Below are 19,841 nucleotides of genomic sequence, written 5' to 3'. Positions count from 1 at the left end.
AGTGATGTGAAAAGCTGCTGTGGAGGAGAATGAGATTAACAGGGTAAAATATCTCCTGTTTAAGGTTGGCCTCAGGCAAGAACGAGTTTGTCAGTGTAATATGTTGTTGAATTTTAATATGGAAAAGTCTCCTGGCATGTATTTCAAACACACTACAAATAGTGATATTGATCTAACCTTCAATTAATGGGAGAGGTCCTCTGTGGAAATCGGATCTGAGTTTGAATGACAAATAGCTTTAATATTCTGAGGACAGTGGATCATAGCTTAGTACGAGACTATAAATCACCAGGATTAGGGCATTTTTTTAATTATCATTTTAATGCAGGCTTGATTTCCCTGGACCAAGGGACTGGGAGTATGGTAAATCATTAAAAAATCATGGAATCGGTGTAAGTAGGTATGGACAACAAATAATCTACTTGTGCTGAAAGGAATTATTTGAAATCCATTCATTCCTGCTCTCTGTTGCTGTGGTTTTTATATATCTGCTCTCTTTTGGGACAGAATGAGCACTCTCCCTTTTGCTTTTACACAATCTATGGGTATCTTTCCACTTTTGGTCCTCACAGAGCACCCATCCTAAAGGCCATTTTTTAGAGCAGTCTGAGACAGAACCAAAGCTGATTATTCCTTGAGATGGGAGTAGCAAGATTATTCCTCATGGCTTCTTCCAGCTGTGTCTTCTGTATATTTTATGTGTGTGTGTTTGCATATATGTATAAACCTTAGATTGCTGCAGGGCTGCAACAATGAAGCAAAAAAAAAAAAAAAAAAGAAAAAAAAAAGAAAAGAAAGAAAGAAAAAAAGAAAAGCTGTTGGCAAATAACCCTTCTTAGCCAAGAAGTAACACATGGTTTCACTGTTGTTGATGATGATATTGAGCAGTTTTCTAGAGAGGTGCTCATGATCAGGCTGTGAATTTAGCAGGTTTACTCTTAATTGGTTTCCTATCTGGCCCAGAAAAAATGATGTTCTTAAAAGGCTTGTAAGCTTCTAATTAAACCAGATAAGAATTTCAGCCAGTCCTGGCTTCCACTGCTCTGTGAACTGACCAAGATGAGAGATCAACTTGAATGTGTGCAATTCCCTGTCCAGCCAGGCTCTGTTGGGGATTGTCAGGAAGGATTTCCTTCTGGAAGCTCCTTCACTCTGGCTGTCCTGTAAAGAGCATTTTGCTGTGCAGGTTGCTCCCTAAATCAGCTGCTTGGCTGTCCCCCAGAGCTGCTGAATTAACGTGATGTGACCCAGGGATGCAAAGGGATTTCTTTCATTATCGGGGCCGGGATGCTCGGGAGAACACAAAGATGGGTTTCCTAGACAACAGCTGATGTCTCTGGCAACTGGGAGAAAGTACAGAGGCTGAGTGGGGAGTTTGTGAAGAGCAGGGATCAATTTAGGGGAAAAAATTCTGAATAGTGAAGTTCCAGTTTTTTACAAAATATAAAACTCAGAAGAGAGACCTGTTTCTGAAGTCTGGGAAACAGCTCTTGGGGTATGAGAAATAAAAATCCCTCACAAAGAAATGCAGTTTAAACCACAAGTATATTACCTCCTGAAGTCTCTACATGCTGCAGCCTTAAAGTCACAATCCTTACTGAGCTTTTCCCCCAAAATAAAGCAATCCAGAATGATAATCCTGCTGGAAAAAAACCAGATGGCACCATGGCCGTGATTTCATTTGGATGAAGTTTTACTTCAAATTCCATGCAGGATAAATAAACCGTCTCTCCTCTGCTCTGAATGTGCTCACGGTAGGAAGGCTGCTGGTTAATATTTAAGTGGCATTCCTGAAGCAGAGTTCTGTGCATCAGCCTGACAAACCAGCTTCTGTCTAGCCTTGTGGTTCACATCTGAAAAGCAGGTTAGAAATTTGGATGCATCATTCATTTTCATCAGCAGCTAGAGAAGGATTAAAGTTCCCTCATCTGACCACTTTAAAATTATTTAAAATACTATTTTTCTGTGCTTAAAACAATAGCCCTTTGGGCTGACATTTGCTTTAGAGAACTATTTTAGGATCCTAAAGGTTTTGAGGCTGCAGTTTCCCAGACTTCCAAGCTGAACTGTTGGCTTGCTGCCATCAGCAGGGCAGGGGCTTTTCCTCCCCCTTCAGCACTTCTCCTGCCATTCCTTTTGCCTGCCCTGGCCAAACAGAAGGGCCGCTTTTGTTCCAGGTTGACTAATTAGCTTCCAGATGGGTTAGTGAGTGGAATTGCCTTGTGGATGGTCCTGGCAACCATCACAGCTGATGCCAAGCAAAGTGGGAGACCACAGGGGTGTTGGCTGCCCCTGCCATTGGCAGGATTTTATCGCATTGCCCTCCTGTTTCATGGAGCTTCAGCATCAGGAGAGGGGATGTGGTGTGTGCTGAGGAGCAGGAGTTCTCATCTGTGGCCAAACTTCAGTAACACCTCTTTCTGTAGGCTTGGACCAGCACTCTTGCATCATTCACCTGAGGGTTTTATAATGTTTTACAATAAATTCTCGTGAATTAACTAATATGACAGGAAAAAGGAGGATGGGAACCACAGGTCAATCAGCCTTGTCTCGGTCTTTAGGAAGATTAAGGAGCAATTCCTCAAGAAAACTCTTTACTGGCACATGAGGAACATGAACTCCAAAGACCTCTTCCAGTCTAATTTTTTTCCTCATCTGTCATTGCTTTGCCTCTTTTACAAGTGTAAAGTAACTTTGACCAGTCCTGTTTTCAGTTCTGTTTATTAGGAAAATAGAATAGCAGTAAACACCTCTGACTTTATTGCTTGCTTTGAATGACTTTTCCTCTCTCAAAACTATTTATTAGGCAAATATCACTCTGAGGCTCATGTTGGGCAAATATGTTGGTAAAGTTTGTTGGAATAAGAGCTTACATAAATTCAGAGCTCTGGCACACTGCAGTTTATTGAACAGCTTGCTGGACCAATTTTCCTCCCCACTACCTGACAGAGGATGTCACAGTTACACAAAAATGGTGCAATAAATGAGCCAAATTTCTGCTTTTTGCTTTAAAAAAGTGTTCTTGCATTAAATCTTTACAGTCTCCTCCAAGAAAGCTTTGACTTCAGCAGGAGGGTAGCCTGGGGAAGGGAACAAAATTCAGCCTAGACTGTGTATTCAGTGAGGATTTATTTTGTACTTTATGAACCTGGACTGAAGGCTTCTTAATAGATGTCAGAGATTTTACTGGGAGGAATTGTCAAATCTCCATGAGAAAAGCTTTCTCCCTGGTTTTATTAGTGAGCTGTATCCATGCAAGGGAATTCTGCAGTAAATAGAGCTAAAAATGGGTGTCACAGCAACAGTTTCATCATGATTTTATTATCAGGGCAATGCACTCTTGGCATTTGCTTCTAATTCTTTTCATTGTGACTTTCTGTGCTCTGTCCCAGGGAAGCATCAAGGCAGTGAGGTGCTGCTGCTCCTGGGCTTCTGTACCCTGGAAAAAGCAGGGAGTTGTATTTAAATTGGGAAGCATTTCAAAATGAGCGCTGCTTCAAATGGTACTCCCTGCAAAAAGTGAAGTGTCCAAAAGTAGCTTCCAAAGACACTTCTTGAGTGCTGGAGAGATTATTGCAATTCCCCAGGCCCAGGAATCTTAAGAGGCTTAACCAAAAACTGCAGGAGCTCATTGTGAGAACCCTGGGCTGCTGCCAGGAAAACTGAGCCATTTGTCTTTCTTATTTTTTTATTTCTTTTAATTTCATTGCTGAAATCTCATGGATTAAAAACAAACAAAAAAAAAAACAAAAAAACAAAAAAAACAAAAAAAAAAACCAAAAAAAAAAAACCAAAACCACACCCAAGAAAAAACCAACAAAAAAACCACCCCCAAAATAAAACAAACAAAACCCCCAAGGACAAAAGAATTAGTGGCTAAATGATTTCTATTGGCTTTGCTGTCCAAGATACTCACTTGGAAACTGATTCTCAGAAGTTAAAATTAGATTGGCATCATATTTAAAGCCCTGGGATTTGTCATGGTCAATAGAACTGAAATAAAAATGGTTGGCAGCAACCTTTCTTTCCTACAGAGGTATCCTGCTAAAGTCTACTCAATTATACATCATTTATCAATCATAATAGTGTCATGGTTACATTAATTAACTGCTAGGTTAAGTCAGACAACTTTATATCTCTCCAAACAAAGAGCTCTTTTATTGTAACAAAAATCAATCTCACTTGTTAAATTTCTGCATTAAAACATAGAAAGTTCTCTGCTGTTTTTGTTTTTCCTCCTACTACAGTTCAGCATTAACACAGAGCTTTTGGTTGTCATTAACTAATACAGATGTTAATTAATTAATCATGCTTGCATAGTTCTCTATTAAATTGCCAGTCTACTAAAATTCATCCTTTCTGTTCCCTAAGGGTATTTGGTATTTTAGTGAGGTCTTCTGTTAATTTTCTCTTTTCCGCAGCATGTTTAACCTTCTTTTGCTGCCATTTAGAGGCATTATTATCTCAGTTATCCTCTCTTGAACCTTCTGTGTTGTCCATTTTTTTCCCTTGCTCTAATCAGAGCTGTGCAGTTACCCCAGATTATCTTCTCATTAAGTGTAAAAAGTCAGGAAAAAGATATGAATCAGGGTTAACTCTACTAGAAGTCAGATTGTAGAATTCAGACCTGACTTCTGCAGGTCTGAATTCTACAGACCTGCAATTGCAATTGCTTTGATTTGTATTTATTTTTAATGAGATTTATCACTGTGTGTGATTAGGCATTGGCCAGTAAATTGTGTCTTGCTTATGTGGAGAGAAAAAAAAAAATTAGAAACTTGGAAAGATTAGAAAAAAAAATACTCCAGGAATGATTTTCATTCCTGGAATGAAAATCTCAAAATCATCATTAGTAATGAGAAACTAAAGAAGTCCAACCTACTCCAAGGTAAGGGAACTCGGAGAAAAGCTGTAGAACCTTCAGGGGGAGGATTGCAGAGAGCTCTGAAATCAAACAAAGTGCACCCAGCCCCAGAATTTGGGAACTGGAGACAGGGTGTATTTCAGACTGGCTGAGAGAAATTAACCATCAGAACAATTAACCTATGGACAGAGTGAATTTGTTGACATATTTAAATTGAGACTAAGTATTTTTCCTAGAAAAGTGGTTGTTCAGCCAGGAATTACAGGGTGAGATTCCTTGGCACTGCCTCCTCTATGAAGTCAGGATTATTCATCACAGACTTTCAACCTTGACATTTAAGGCTCCAAACGTTGTCTGCTCAAAACCTAATTTTCTTTTTTTCTTTTTAAGTGTTTGGAGGGAAACACAAAACATCTCCTCTCTTGGGGTTCTTGCCCACACATATTCCCAGCTGTTTTCCTGGGAATAGTGCAGAATATGCCTTGTGATTCAAGACCCTTTACTCTTGTCCTGTTATATAAAATCTCTTTTAATTTATTCCTGTTCTTTGCTATTGCACTGGCTGGAGTTTCATTGTGGTAGTTGCTCCCTTGTTGATGTTTCATTTCCAGCTGGTTTTACGTACATATAGATATAAATATGTATGTAAATAACAATGTTTCCTGCAGGCCATGTAATTATACCTGCAGATTTTCTCTCTGCCAAACCTTTCCTGTTATTGCTGCTTCCTCAGTGAGGCAGTGGGAGATTTGTTAGGCCAGCTCTCTGTGGGTAAATCCATGCTGCCATTTAGGTGTCATTTGCTAAGTGATCCATGCCAACTATCTCCTGCTATTTTTATTATTCAAATCATGCTTGTAGAGCTGTCTGGTTTTTTTTTTTTTTCCTTTCCCTATTCTTCTTGCTCTCTCTAATAACTGTAACACAGGTTTCATCCTACTGTCCTGTCAGTCCAAAGGAATCTCTTCCTTCTGTTCCAGCTGCACAGCTTTGGCTGATTTCTGCCAAGTCAGAGCTTGAGTTGTCATTTCTTTGCCTCTCCTCCCCCTTGGTTTTGTGTGCAGCCCCTCCTCACTCTCTTTGTGTAAACCAAGTGAAGGATAATGAAGTTTTATGCCTTGTGGGACAGCTTTCTTCCATTACTATCTCTTTTTTTTCTGCTTTATTTATCCACAAACCTGCTTTTCTTTTCTTTTCAATCTACCTGTTGCTCCTTGTTTGGAAGCACATCCTGTGTGGCATTTGGCCTTCACCTTGATTGCCCAAACCCCCTTCTCTCCTGTGCCCTTGCTCTAAAACAGTGTTTTGGTGCTGCCTGTGCAGACAAACAATGCCCACCCACAGGTGAAGTGCTGTGGCACTGAGCAGCTCCTTGTTGTTCCCTGCACCTCACATCTGTGCTGAAAGTGTAACGTCTCTCAAGGAAAGGATGTTGTAGCCTCCTGCTAAGGCACTGATGACCCATTTTTATTTTCCCTTGTTCTGTTCAAAGACAAAAGAAGGTGAGACCATCCAAGGGAGTTCTCATGATTAATTGGTCTCTGCTACCTGTCCCAGAATGCAGATTGGAACTGGAACGTGCTGGCTCCCCAAGCTGAATTCACAGAAAGCAGCTGGGGACTTTTCTAATAAGCAGCAGCAACACACACCTGCTACTAAATGTGTGAATGATCTTTGAAATCCTGCCTTGTTTCACACATCAAAGCAGCTCTGGCTTTGGATGCAGTTATTTAATTCCATTTACATCCCCTCCCTCTTTGGCTGTGCTAGCCAGAGAGAGGCACTTTAAGAAGGATGCTTTCCTGTGTGCTACATTCATGTTTCAGTTTAAAGCCATGGGAGGTGCCTGATTTCCATTCTTCTGGCTGCATCCTCCCTGATGAGCTGCTCCTTTGGCACATTAATAATGGGGAATCAAGCGAGCTGCAGCACTTGTGCCATCATTGTGGTGCTTCGGCAACCACTAACACGTGGGAATTTGTTTTCCAATACTTAGGAAGTGAGAAAAGTGACACCCCCTTCACATCAATGGGGAACAGCAGAGCAGAGATGGGGAAATGCATCTGTGTCCCTGGAAAAAGGAACATTGGAATCAGCAGGCCTCCTCACAGCAGCAAATTTAGCATTCAGATGAGTGTTGGAAGAAATCAGAATAGAACAAGCTACACTTTCAGACCAGGAACATAAAGAAGATTTGGACAGACAGGAAAGGGATCTCAAGACCCACTTTCTAGGTCCTCTGGCCAAAGGGAGGGATGCCTCACTTAAAAGAGACTTGATGGGAGAAGGGGCAGTAGGAGATAGGGAATAATTAACTGGGTCCTTTGATGTCTTTAAAAACAGGGTTGGTAATTTGGTTGAAAAATACTTTGCAGTGACTTAATCTGCTCTAAAATGAGTCTGTTTACTGATCCTTGTTTATGGGTTTGCTTCTGGGAGGGGTGGGCAATGTAGGGGTCCTAATGGCACTTTTAAGGCACTTCTACTTCAATTTTTGTTCCCTTTAGAAGCCTCCAAGCACATAATGTGTGGTCATGCTCCACAAGTCATCAGCCTTGCAGATGTTGGCATTTGCAGCACATTGACTCAGGGTATTGCAGGAAATAACTGTGTTATGCTTTCCCTCAAAACCTGAGGCTTTATCTTGCTTGTGTTGCTTTTATGCCTGGGGGAAACTCAACTTTAAGTCAGATGTGCTCAGTCACCAGGCTTCAAGTTATTAATTTGCATGGAGGAGTTATGTCTACAGGAGAAGGCTTTTGTTTTGGGGCAGATTGCCCAAATTTTTCAATCCTTACCCCATGATGGGTGGCTGAGTCAGAACTCCACCCTTGCCGCTGTTCACAGCACATGAAGCAACTGATACCCACATCCCAACCCTCTCTCTAAGGATATGAAAGTGGAGACCCTGAATTATTTAAGGGTGTGAAGTGTTCCAGGGATCCAAGCTGGCAGTACAAAGCCTTCCCTTGTTTGTTTTCAAATGGGTGCAATATATAGGAAAGTGTAATACAATATAATATATACAATTGATATATTCACAGAATCATTTAAGTTGAAAAAAACCCCTTTAAAATCAGCAAGTCCAGGCATTCCCACAGCACTGCCAAGCCCACCACTAACCCATGTCCCCAAGTGCCACATCCACATAGATTTTAAATCCCTCCAGGCATGGGGACTCCAGCAGTGCCCTGGGCAGCCTGTTCCAATGCCTGGCTATCCAGATATTTAAATGTGTATATATATATATATATATAAAATATACATATGGCATTTCAGTAACTGCCGGTGGTTGGGCAGTGTGCCGTGGTGCAAAAGACACTTGAAACAGTCAACACCTGGTTTAAAATCCCAGCATTAGGACAGAAGGGGTAACTGCAGTGAAGGCTGTGGTGAGCACGAATAACACATCATGATGGTGATGTACCTTGGCTGGGGCTGTGTCAGACCCTGAGGAAGCCCCATCTGGTACAGCCTTTCCAGAGACTTCCGTGCCACTGCTCAGAAACTCACTTTAATGATGCTGGGTGATACTCCACACTCTTGGGGCACTGTGAGTATCAAAGGTGCAGCAAATGTTTCCCATATTTCCTCCAGAGCTCATCCAGCCCAGACCCTGTCACTGCAGCACAACCCAGCAGTGACAGGAGCGTGGAGATGGCAATCAAGGGGAGTGTTTAGCTTCTTATTTCTGGGTTATCATAAAATGAGCTGTTCTGCCCTGCAATCCACAGACAGTCAATCTGGGACAACAAGGCACATAACATCATTTTGATATTTTGAGAAACGGGGACAAAAGAATTAGAACAGTCTTGTTGGCTGCCTGCCTTCAACATTTCTTTGTGACAGCCAGTAAGAATTTTTCAGTAGGGAAAAAAATTCTAAGCTTTTAACTGTGATATTTTTTTGTAAGCAAAAAGGCAGTTTATTGACACTTTTAGCAGTAAATGCAGCTATTAAAAAAAACAAATTGAAAAAAAGGTACTCTCAGCCTTCTAGCAATCAAACCATATGATTGCATTTCCCTCGTCACTCTAATTTACTGCAAGGACAATGTTGATGAAAATTAGACATGATTTTAAATTTTCTGTCATGCTGACAGGAATTTAGTGTCAGTTTTACTGGTATCACACATCCCAGTTTTATAACACAGATTTAACTATAGAACTTGAAATCACTGTTGGATCTGACACATGTAAAATTAATAAACAGATACAATTCAGTTTTGCTTAATAAGTGATTTGATGTCCTGTACAACAAATTGTGATTTATAGAAACAGACACCACTCTTAGGGAATTATTTTTTCTGCTGCTGTTGCTTTTAATCCCCTTTGCAGTTATTAACTTTTACCAAATATAAAACCTTATGGCTGGCATGCAAACAATACATCCCATGCAGACCTAAGTAGTCTTTACAGCACCATTTAAAAAATAAATGATTACTTTAAAACAGACAGAAAGCTGAGCTCTGCTGTGCTGGTGATGAAGGAAAACTCTGAGATGAGATCATAACTAAGATGAGGCTTTAGATCTGAAGCTTGAGTAACTTTGGTGATGGAAGAAGATGGATGTGTCCTGTTCTCATTGGAAGTGTGGCCCTAAAAACCCCAGCTGGTATGAACCAAACTCTCCCAGACCCTTCAAGGATCTGCCAACATGCACAAAATAAATGCCATAGAAAATGAAATTGCATTTAATTTCTTCCTGTGAAAAACTGTACCAGTTTTAGCCTGGCATTTTGTGTGAAGACCTGCAAGAAAAAACTTGGGATTAAGACAAAAATGCCCTACTTTGCTGCTGCCTATATGTAAGACCCAGCACTGATCATCCCATAAATTCTCCCAATTAAATCTGCCAGCTGGGATAAAATAGGTGTTCAAGATGATACCAGCATGATTTACAAAGGAATATGTGTAACTAAGGAGAATTTGCAAGACAACTGGATTAAATTGAGTAAGGGAATATTTTTACATGCCTGAACATTGCCATGTTTTACTTGGGCAAGTACTTGGGCAGATAAACATCTGGCAAGACATAGAAATACGAAATACTCCCAGCAGGGTTTTCAGGATGTTTTTCATTTTGTTACCTATAGGGCAGTTTGAATGTGAACTGCAAGTTGTCTTTAAAATCTGATTTTAGACCCCTAAAGAGTGCAAGGGAGATGCTTCATTAGCTTTAGCAGAGTTGATTTCTGGTTGATTTAGCTGCCAAGATATTTGTTTGATCACCATATTTCTTTTCTTCACTGCCTCCCTTACAGATTTCAGCTGGAGATTTTAAGTCAGTCAGGTAAAATCTTTAAGATCAAAAGCAACATCAAATTGTTATATTTATTTTTTTAATGGCAAACTTAGTTTTATCTTCTATATTCCTGGAATAAGTCAAAGCACATTTTCAAGCTGTTCACAACAATCTGCAGTGGACAATGACACAAAAAACCTCGATTCGGAGTGAAAAACAGAATTAAATAAAAAGAGGATGTTTCTAGTCTAAAACTCAGTTTGTTCTGAAGGAAGCATAGTGGAAATTTTGTGATTTGAAAACAAAAACTCTGGTATTTTTAAATTATTGCTTATAATTTTGTAAATGAAATGGAATCCCTGTGACTCTCTACTCAGTTTTAGGCAGCCCCTAAAGAGGAGAAAGCTTTAAAAGCTGTGTATATAGTTATATATAACTCTATGCTTTTATTTACAGACCTATTACTGTCCTTTATTGGGAAGATACTGAAAGTTGCTTTTAATTAAGGTAGTGACCCCTAGGGAAGGGACAGGGAAAGAGGGAAATTCCACCGCTTGGGAACCTGAAGTGAGGGAAAGGGCAGTTAGTTGTTAAATTGGATTGCAAATAGCAAATCAGAGAAATTCTGCAGTGTAGAAAACTCTGACTCTGGAAGTTAGATATCATTTCTCCCTGCTGAATTTTCTTGCTCTTACTTTACAGAATTGCTCTGAAATGGATTCTGTAATTTTTTTTTTCAACATGATGGTTATTCATCAGCCATGAATATTCATGATTTGAGCTATTATTTGAATGCAGTTGGCCAGATACATTGTATGTAGTGCCTTCTTCTTGATTGGAGAAAAACAGAGCAATTCTTTGTTCAAATATTTGCATCCACACATTTTCCATTTGTTTTTAAACAATAGTCATACAGTTGAATTTAAAGTGGCCATGCCATTGCCTGATACCCAGTTAGGAATAAAATCCCCTGGAAGGATAACTTTAGTGTTGAACTTGGAGAGCAGATTTAGAAGTGGCACAAATATGGGTGATGAGTTGCAGTGTCTGGTTTGACTTTAGGCTCATAATTCATAGAATCATTTTGGTTGGAAAAGACCTCTAAGATTATCAAATCCTACCACCAACCCAGAAGTGCCAAGGCCACCATTAAACCACATCCCCAAGGGCCACATCCACAGGGATTTTAATTCCCTCCAGGAATGGCAGCTCCACTGCTGCCCTGGACAGCTGTGCCAGGGCTGGACAATCCTCTTGATCAAGAAATTCCTGAAGCATGAAAAGGAAATGCAGAAATAAGATCAGTGCCTAGAGAATATGGCAGAGAAGTTCTGCCCATGCAAGGACTCCCAAGGCAAAAATAAGAAATCCCCTAAAAATGACCTCCCTGTTTCTATGTGTGTGTGTGCAGTGCTGGCCTTGCAGAGGTAGAGCCTATGCTTCTTTTATTTTTTCCTTCTTTAATACTGAAGATTCGGGGCAACTTTTTATTTCAGTAGCTGTTTTGGGGCTTAATTTTCTCCTTCCCTGGATATTTTGGTAATACATGTCTTGCTCCCAGTCCATCAGGTTTCGTGCTGAGGGAAGGAACAGCCACAGAGTGTGACAGCCTGTTTGTGGCTCCTCAGTTAGGGACAAGGCTGCAGTTTCAGCTTGGATGAGCTGATAAGGGAAATTCAGGGGCTCAGAGGTGAAATGGCCCTGGAAATCACCTGTCACTTCAGTAGTCATGCTTGGATTAATTCCTCCCAGTGCCACTGGAATGTCCCATCCTCCCTCCTGCAAGATCCTGTTCCTTCCCTGAAGTGTCCTCGCCTCCAGCAGCGGGGGCAGGCCTTGTGGGGTTTCTGCTGTCCTCCAAAATCTCTTTGGAGCTGTCCCACACATCTCCTTGGTCCTGGAGGGCAGAGTTGGTGCACAGGCTGTGTTTGTCCATCCCTGTGCTCACCTCACACCCAGGAGATCCAGCTGTGGATCTCTGCACCCCGGGGAATCTGTCTCTGCAGCAATCCCTTGGCTATCCTGCTCCAACAGGCCTAGCAGGGGGCTGAGGCTCCCCAAAAAACCTGATGATGCTCAGCATCACAGAATACCACAAAATCACAAACTGCTTTCTGCAGTTTGTTACAAGCCAGGTTGCTCTCAGTGTGATGTAAAATGACTCCATGCTCAAGTACAAGTTTTTTCCTCAGCTTTCCTGCTTTTCCTAGCGACTAAGTGCATTCCTAAAGGAAAGGGAAATCAGCCTGCTCCATTCACTGTTAGTTCTGGTACAGCCAATATGTGTAATTGGATGGCTTTTGTTTTTTTTTTCCTGGGGGCAATAAAAACTGTATGAGATTGCAAAGGTTTATGTATGTTTTATAGCAGGAGCAACCATTGGAGCAAAACTACATTGTTTTCCTCTTTCATGCTCCCTTTCTGCTTTCAGACCACATCACTGTGAAGTCAGGCAGGAGGTTCTTCTGCTTCACAACATGAGTCAGGGAAAAAAATTAGCAGTAATGTTATGTATTTATGCAGTGGCATTAAGCAGGTGGTAAATGTTATAAATCAAATAAATAGGAAGTTAGGTATGTTAATGCAGAATGTTTCCCATTCAGATCCCCTAACCAAGCAAGAAACTCAGGGTGTAAAATATCTGGTGGACTTCACTGATGTCAAAGGTTTGCCAGGTTTCCCTGGGTGAGTTCCACAGCTCACTCACTCCATCTTATTTCCAGGACAACGGGATTCTCAGCAATCACAGAACAGTTCAGATTGGAAAAGACCTCTGAGATCACCAAATCCAACTGCTAACCCAGCACTGCTAGGAAATGTAAAATTACACTAAGAAAATGCTCAGTGACAAGCCCAGAAATGGCATAACATGATTCAGATGGAGTTACGCAAGTTCCATGTCACTGCCATTATGGATGACTGCTGGAAAAGCAGAAAGGTTTAATCCCATTGAATGTGTTAGTTGTGTGTTTTGTTTGGCTTCTTGCTGGAAACATTGCTAGGGAGAACTGACATATGTTTTTTTTCAAGGAATAGTGAAATGAGTTGCAAAATGCTGGGGTTGCCTGTGCTTTGTGCATGTTGTTGTTTTTTGTTGTAAGTAGATGTTGTGGATCTCTCAGATTAGAAAATTCAAGGTGTTGCTGAAAAGTGCAGACAAGTTTTGGTATCAGGCAGTTTTCCAGTTGCCAATTCTTCTGGAAGATGGTAGGCTTTTGGTGCTGAGAAATCTTCTGTCAACGGCTCCTTCTCTGCTTCCGGAAGCCTGGGTTGACTCCTGTCCTCCCTAAAGGTAGGGTTAATTTTATTGCCTTTGAAAGCAGTAGGAGAAAAACCCCATTTTAAATTTGAGAAGAGGCAGGAGTGGAATGTGTGATTATGCAAAACATATAAAAGAGCAAATCAACTGCTACCTCCCCACCCCCCCCCCAAAAAAAAAATTAAATAATGTTATTTTTGGTAAAAACAAAACCCCACAAAGAATTGCCTGCACCGTTGGCTCAAAGGATTGATGTCATGTAAATAAATCCACATGGGAAGCTATAAATGCTACTCTGCTCTACATCACTTTGTCCTCAGATGGCCTCTGAGAGAAGGAATGGTTTTCCTATCGCTGAAGTCAACTGGTATAGAATATTAAAAGCCAAACTAAACTTAAGGCCTTACCCTTTCCCTGAAACAAACACTGTAATAATTTACCTTTCCTTTAATATCCTAATCATTGCAGTTCAGTTTAAATGGTAATTAGCATCAAAGTACTAATTAATATTGGCATTTTACATCAAAGAGGCTAAAAACATAATGGGTTCCCTCAAGTCCGTGTTGAATTCTATGGAAAACTGAGACTCTGCAGTGGCAGATCATCTTCTGTGACAAAACTAGGTAAAAAATAAATCCATAAAACACTAGCATGCCCATTTTTCTTGTACTAATTCCAAGGAGTTCAGTGACACCCAAACCACTCTGTTATTCTGTTCTGGTCTGGGATACTTTGAATATGTGCAGTATTGAATTGGTGTTCTAATGCTTTGATAGTTTCAGGTTCATCCTGTGCTGGCTCTGCTTCTATGTATTTTTTTAAACAGTAGTAAATCACTCTTTAGGACTGTAAAATAAACATTAAGAGGTCAGTTCATTTTCAGTTTGCTCTTTTGGAAATATTCTTACACAGGTCCATTACTTCACTGTATTATGGGATAAGATCCTTAGCAGTCCCCATCACAACCTTGGTTTTAGCATTGTTTATCCTTCCAACCTCCTCAGGAACTTTATTTTTCCTGAAAAAGAGAAATTCTCTGTAGACAACTAAACAAAATCTTTGGGTCCATGGAGGGGTTGCTGAACTTGATACAAATCTGCTCTACAGCCAGTTGTGGCATCAAAATTTGCCTGCTATGGCAAATACCTTCAACTTCTGATAAAACTGGAGAATTGTCCCATTCCCAGAGCAGCCCTGGAGCCTGTGACATCTGGGTTTCCATTTCATAGCTCTGAAACCCAGCTGACACTGCCAGGAGCAGAATGCTGCAGGTGGACCTGAAAACTTGTACTTCAACTCTGCTTGTTCCAGGGGAAACTCGTTTGTAAATAATAAATAAAAGAATTCATTTCACTTCAGTGTTTCTACTGTTGAAACTACAAAAATCACCGACTGAGTTTGCCTTGCCTGTGTTTCAGATTTCCCAATTTCATCCATTGGGGATAGCCCCAGGAGCCTGAGTGTCACAGAAAAGAAATTTTTTAGCAATTTCTTGACCTGACGTCTTCATTTCCTGAATATTTTAGTTTCTCACTGCTTACAGTTGGGGTTTTGTTTTGTCACTGCGCTGTCTTGGGTGTTTTCCTGGAAATATGAGCCAAGCTGAAATTGTGGGGCTGTTGCTCCTGGAATTTTTCAGTGCAGACCTCTGATTCTCTTTTGACACCCCCATGTTTTCTGCCAGTCTAGGACTGGAGAATTTTCTGCCAGTATAGGACTGTTCATGTTATGTACAAACACTTGTATTTGCAGGAAATGCATGGAATGCAGAGAAGTGGTTTTTTGTGGGTTTTTTTTTGTTGTTTGTTTTCAGTCATTCCACACCCAGAGATTTATTTTGACACTGAGTGATTTTGCTCTTTCTTTCTGTTACCTTGGAAAAGTAAGTTATTAAATGAACATTTGGCTACCTGCTGCTGGAGTCAGGAGCTGGTAGAGGTTGTCAAGGTGTCTCCAGGAGATGGTTGGTGACATTTTGAAGCTGGCACGTGTGGGAGCTGAGTTTCAGAGGGCACAGAGCCCTGTGAGCAGCTGCAACTTTGCTCTTTTAAGCTGCCTTTTACTTGCTTGAATAACTGTGGTTTTGATGAAACCAAGGAAAGCAGTGGTGAAGGGAATTAGATGTAATGACTGTAAAAAGAAGTGAAGGAGAAAGGGGACGTCCATGGACTAAGTGTAACTTATCTTTGACAAGCTGGTCTGTTATTTCTCACTGATGGAAAGGTTAAATCCATTAACTGGTGGTCTTCCACTGAGGACAGGGAGCTGACAAGGCATGAAGGGCTTGGGCCAGCAAGACCACAAAGTCCTTGATCTTTGAATGCACAGCTTTTCTTGTCAGCAGCAGAGATGACTTGACTTTCATATGTTCCCCCTACGTGTGAGGAAGTGAACATAAATTAATAGCTACAGTAATTTCCTCTGGGTAAATCTATCTAAATGATCTGAAATACCAGGATGCTGAAAGGCTAATGGCTTCCCTGTCTGACATGATGAACATCTACAGCTGTTTGTGGAGCCAAAGGCAGGTCTGGGTGCTTGCTGTCTTTCAAAATCAGGTCACAGCACCAATCACATCTTTCTACACAAAATCCCCTGGATTTCAGTAAAATTTACATGAACTGGATGACAGCCTGATGTACTGAGACTGTGTCTGACTTTCTAAATATTACGAGGCTTGGAAATGACTGCTCTGTTTGCCTTCTGAGACATGTGAGACTACAGGTTGAGTGTTTTTATCACCAGCTGTTGAATGTGTCACTGTTTTGCACTTTTATCTATGCAACAGTCTGTAGTCAGATAGTCAAAGTGATGAACCAGCAAATCTGGGGGGCTTACTGCCCAGTAATGGTTACACAAATCCAGCCTTCCCCAGCAACAAACAAAACAGATTAGCCATAAAGTTCTAATTGTATACTTAATACACGGCTATTTAAATTAATGAGTTTACCTGCCCCTTTACTGAGGTGTGTAAGCATGTGGGAGTTCCTCACCACTGCAGTGAGAAGGAAAACAGGTTCCTGTGATCTTCTAACCCTTGTAATCTACAGACAGAACTCTTACTAGTGATTTGCTACCAGCCACTGTGGCCTGTGTTGTCAATTCAAATGAAGGACAAAAGAAAAATCAAGAGAGAAGAAAAATGTCTGTTCTGTGTCCTTTCTTTTTGTCCTAGGTCTCTGTGATGTGCCAGCCATCAGACAGTAGTCACATATATTTCATTTTTTGAAATTGATTTGCAGTTTGCAAGAGGCTGAGAAGCAATAAAGTCTAAGCTTACCTAACACCTGGTAGCATTAACTACAGTTCAGAAACTTCCAACTAATATAAGAGGGAACATAATTTGAATTTAGCAAGAAGCAGGATTTATGAATTCTTCATTCACTGGGACTAACTCATGCCCTTGGGAAAGTTTCTCCATCTCTATTTTACCAGATCTATGTGGAAAATGAACTTGGCACTGAAGGTATTTATGAACTTTGGAAATTCTATGTAAATAAACCCAAGTAGTCAATGATTGGTAAATTATTGACGTTCTACCTTAAAAAATTAATTTTTCTGCTCTTGTTTTCCAAAGGTTGCTGAGATATCCCTGAGGTGGCTGGTGGCTGAATGCTGACTAGAAGAGGGTAGTGCTTTGCTTTGTTTACAAAATGTAGATGATATTCCTGCATAATAAAAGCTGGTTTTAGCAGGGAGCATCTCTTCCCTTGTTGAGCAGCCTCCTCTTTTGAGGAGAGACAAGCTCCATGAAGATCAAGTGCATGTTCAGCTTGACAGCAGAGAGCCCTCATGGGTTTGATGAACTCCATCTTTTAACAACAAACTTCAATAAACTCTAATTTTTAAAGATGTGGAGTCTATGTAATCTCCACTTTGTGTAACTCAGCTCTGTCAAAATCTTGTTGTGTAACTTCCAAGCAAACACCAGCCTTAGAAAATGGGTTATTTATGGCTGTGAGTGGTTAAATGTGGCATATTCCTGATCCTAAGGTGTAAGTATTGAGACAGAAAACCTTAACATGAAAAGAAAAAATGTTAGTAAATATTCCTATTGGCAGGAAAAGGAGAACATCTGCTGGAGTCACTAGTGGTTTGTTGCCTGAGTTAGCAGCAGGGCAGCCTACAGCTAATTAGCTATGGCTTGATAAGAGAACAGGAGTGCAGTGGATAGAAATGTTGTCATCTGAAGTTGCTTGGAATTCCTCTAAAAGCATTAAAAACATGGCTCTTGATTTTCCTTTTAAATTCTTTCCTTGGTATCTTTGGAAATTGCTGCAATGGCTGCTTAGCTATGTGTGCAGACCCCCACTGAAACCTCTGCGCATGAAATGTCCTGATTTGATCTGGTTTTCATTAAAGCATTTCAGTGAGCACTTGTCCATTCCTACCCAGAAATTTGCACATAAGCACATGCAAAGCACTGAGCACATCTCTCAAACTCCAATTTAAACACAGATTTTCCCACATATGCTGGGGCAACACTGAGATCAGCCAGAATATGGAATTTGCATTCTTTTAAGCTTTTATTGTGGGTCTGTTCTTGAGAGCAGCAGAGCCAGGCTAAATTTGGGACCACAGGCTCCAAAGACCTCTCCTGCTTTTTTCCTCAACTCACCTTGTGCAGGGATCTCTCAGATTCAAAAGGGCTCTGTCCATTCCAGCACCTTTGAATATCAGATATCTGCAGTTGGCTTTGGTGTAAGGGTGAGGTAATTGTGGGTGCCAACTTAATTAACCTTGCATGTCTGTTATGTTAATTCCTAAGACAGGCCTGCTAATGTGTGGAAACAGGAATAATCCCCAGTATGTTTCACTCTTTTGCACAGTTCCTTGCAGTCTAAGTCTGTAATTTATATTTTGTGTAAGATGCTTCATTTTGGCATAGCTCCTGTGAGAGTTAAATGCTGAATTCCCTTGAGAAGAATATTTTAAATAATGATACCTATTTTTATAGGCAGAGAAACTCTGCATTTGAATATGGTGAGTAACACTTGTTTTCCATTGTATTTGTGACTGACACGCACCTCTGATGAATCTTCTTTGGTCATCTGCACTCACTCAGCTTTGTCCTCAGCCAAAAGTCTGGTAAATGAGCTGCTTCTCTGATTATTTCTGAGTGCATAGATGACTCCTGGCTTCCAGTTTTATTATTGCCCAGAAACAGTAAAGCACAGAAGTAAGTTGGGGAACATTCAGCAAAAGCCAGAGGTACCATATTTAAATTCCAGATTTCCTTTGCTGTGTTCTGTTTTATTGTTCTCATTGATTTCAATTAGTTCAGACAGGAAATCCCATTGATTAGAGGCTTTCAGAGGACACGAAGCAGAGGCACAGGAGCACAACATCTGCTGCACACAACAATGAAAGTGAGGAGATTCTTTAAAAACTGCATTTCTAGCTGGAGGAGGCTGTGCTGATGTGGAGGGATGGATGGGATGCCTGGGGTGCAGCTGCTCTGGCCCAGGCTCAGGAGGGAGCTGCAGGGAAGAGGAGGAGGAGGAGGAGGAGGAGGAGGTGGGGGGCCCAGCTCTGGATTAAACCACACTCCTCCCCCAGGGCTTCAGATTAAGCAAGATGCCTTTGATACTGATGTGTAAAATTCTTCCCACACGTTGCAAAGCCAATCCTATTTCTGTGGCTTGTAGTCCCTGGAAAAGGAGTGGAAATTTGTAGAAGAATTATTTTTTTCAATGTGAGCGAGGTAAGGAGGAGAAGTTAGGGAAGCCTTTAATTCTCTTTTTTAAATAGCAAGAAACTGGCAACATATGACTCCATGGTATTTTATCTGTAATGGAAAAGGAACAGCTTTCTTTCCTTGTCAGTCATTAATTTAAAAAAGTATTTTATTTTGGAGAGCAAGGAACCTAGTAAAAATTGACACAAAGTTTTTATATTTAAATGCCTTATTATCTTAAAGGGCACAATAATCTTACATCAGCAGACATCCATGTATTTAACCCCTCTTCCAGATCTGTGTCTAACTGGTGCTTTTAATGACTTCTATTATTCTTGAAGAACATAAAGAACTGCTGGAGGAATCTATTCACAGACACAGGAAAAAAAAGTCTGCATTAATTTAACTTTATATTGGTTTAAGCTTAATAAACTGCCTTATTAAGGCCAACTGATAAACCATGTCTGAATAGAATAAGTAAAATTATTACTGAAGAAGTATGGAAGCAAAGTACAATAATGGGATAAAGATGTCAAAACATCCCTCCTAAAAAGAGCATGGGAAGTCAGAGAGTATTGAACAGAACATAGAAAAGGATTGGGAATTCAGTGGTGAAGACCATATGGGCCTTAAGAGTGAGAGGGTTGAGACCTTGTCTTGTAAGCAAAAGCATCCTCCAAAATTATTTGAAAGATTTAATTTGGCCATGAGAGTACTTTTTGTGGGGTTCAGAAAAGGTGCAGAAAATGCTAAATAAAATTTCCAGTTAATTTATACAACTAAATGCTGTATAAGAT

The sequence above is a fragment of the Anomalospiza imberbis genome, chromosome 6, assembly GCF_031753505.1.
Source record: "Anomalospiza imberbis isolate Cuckoo-Finch-1a 21T00152 chromosome 6, ASM3175350v1, whole genome shotgun sequence".
NCBI lineage: Eukaryota > Metazoa > Chordata > Aves > Passeriformes > Viduidae > Anomalospiza > Anomalospiza imberbis.
The sequence above is the reverse complement of the archived record's forward strand: the minus strand, read 5'-3'. Positions refer to the sequence as shown.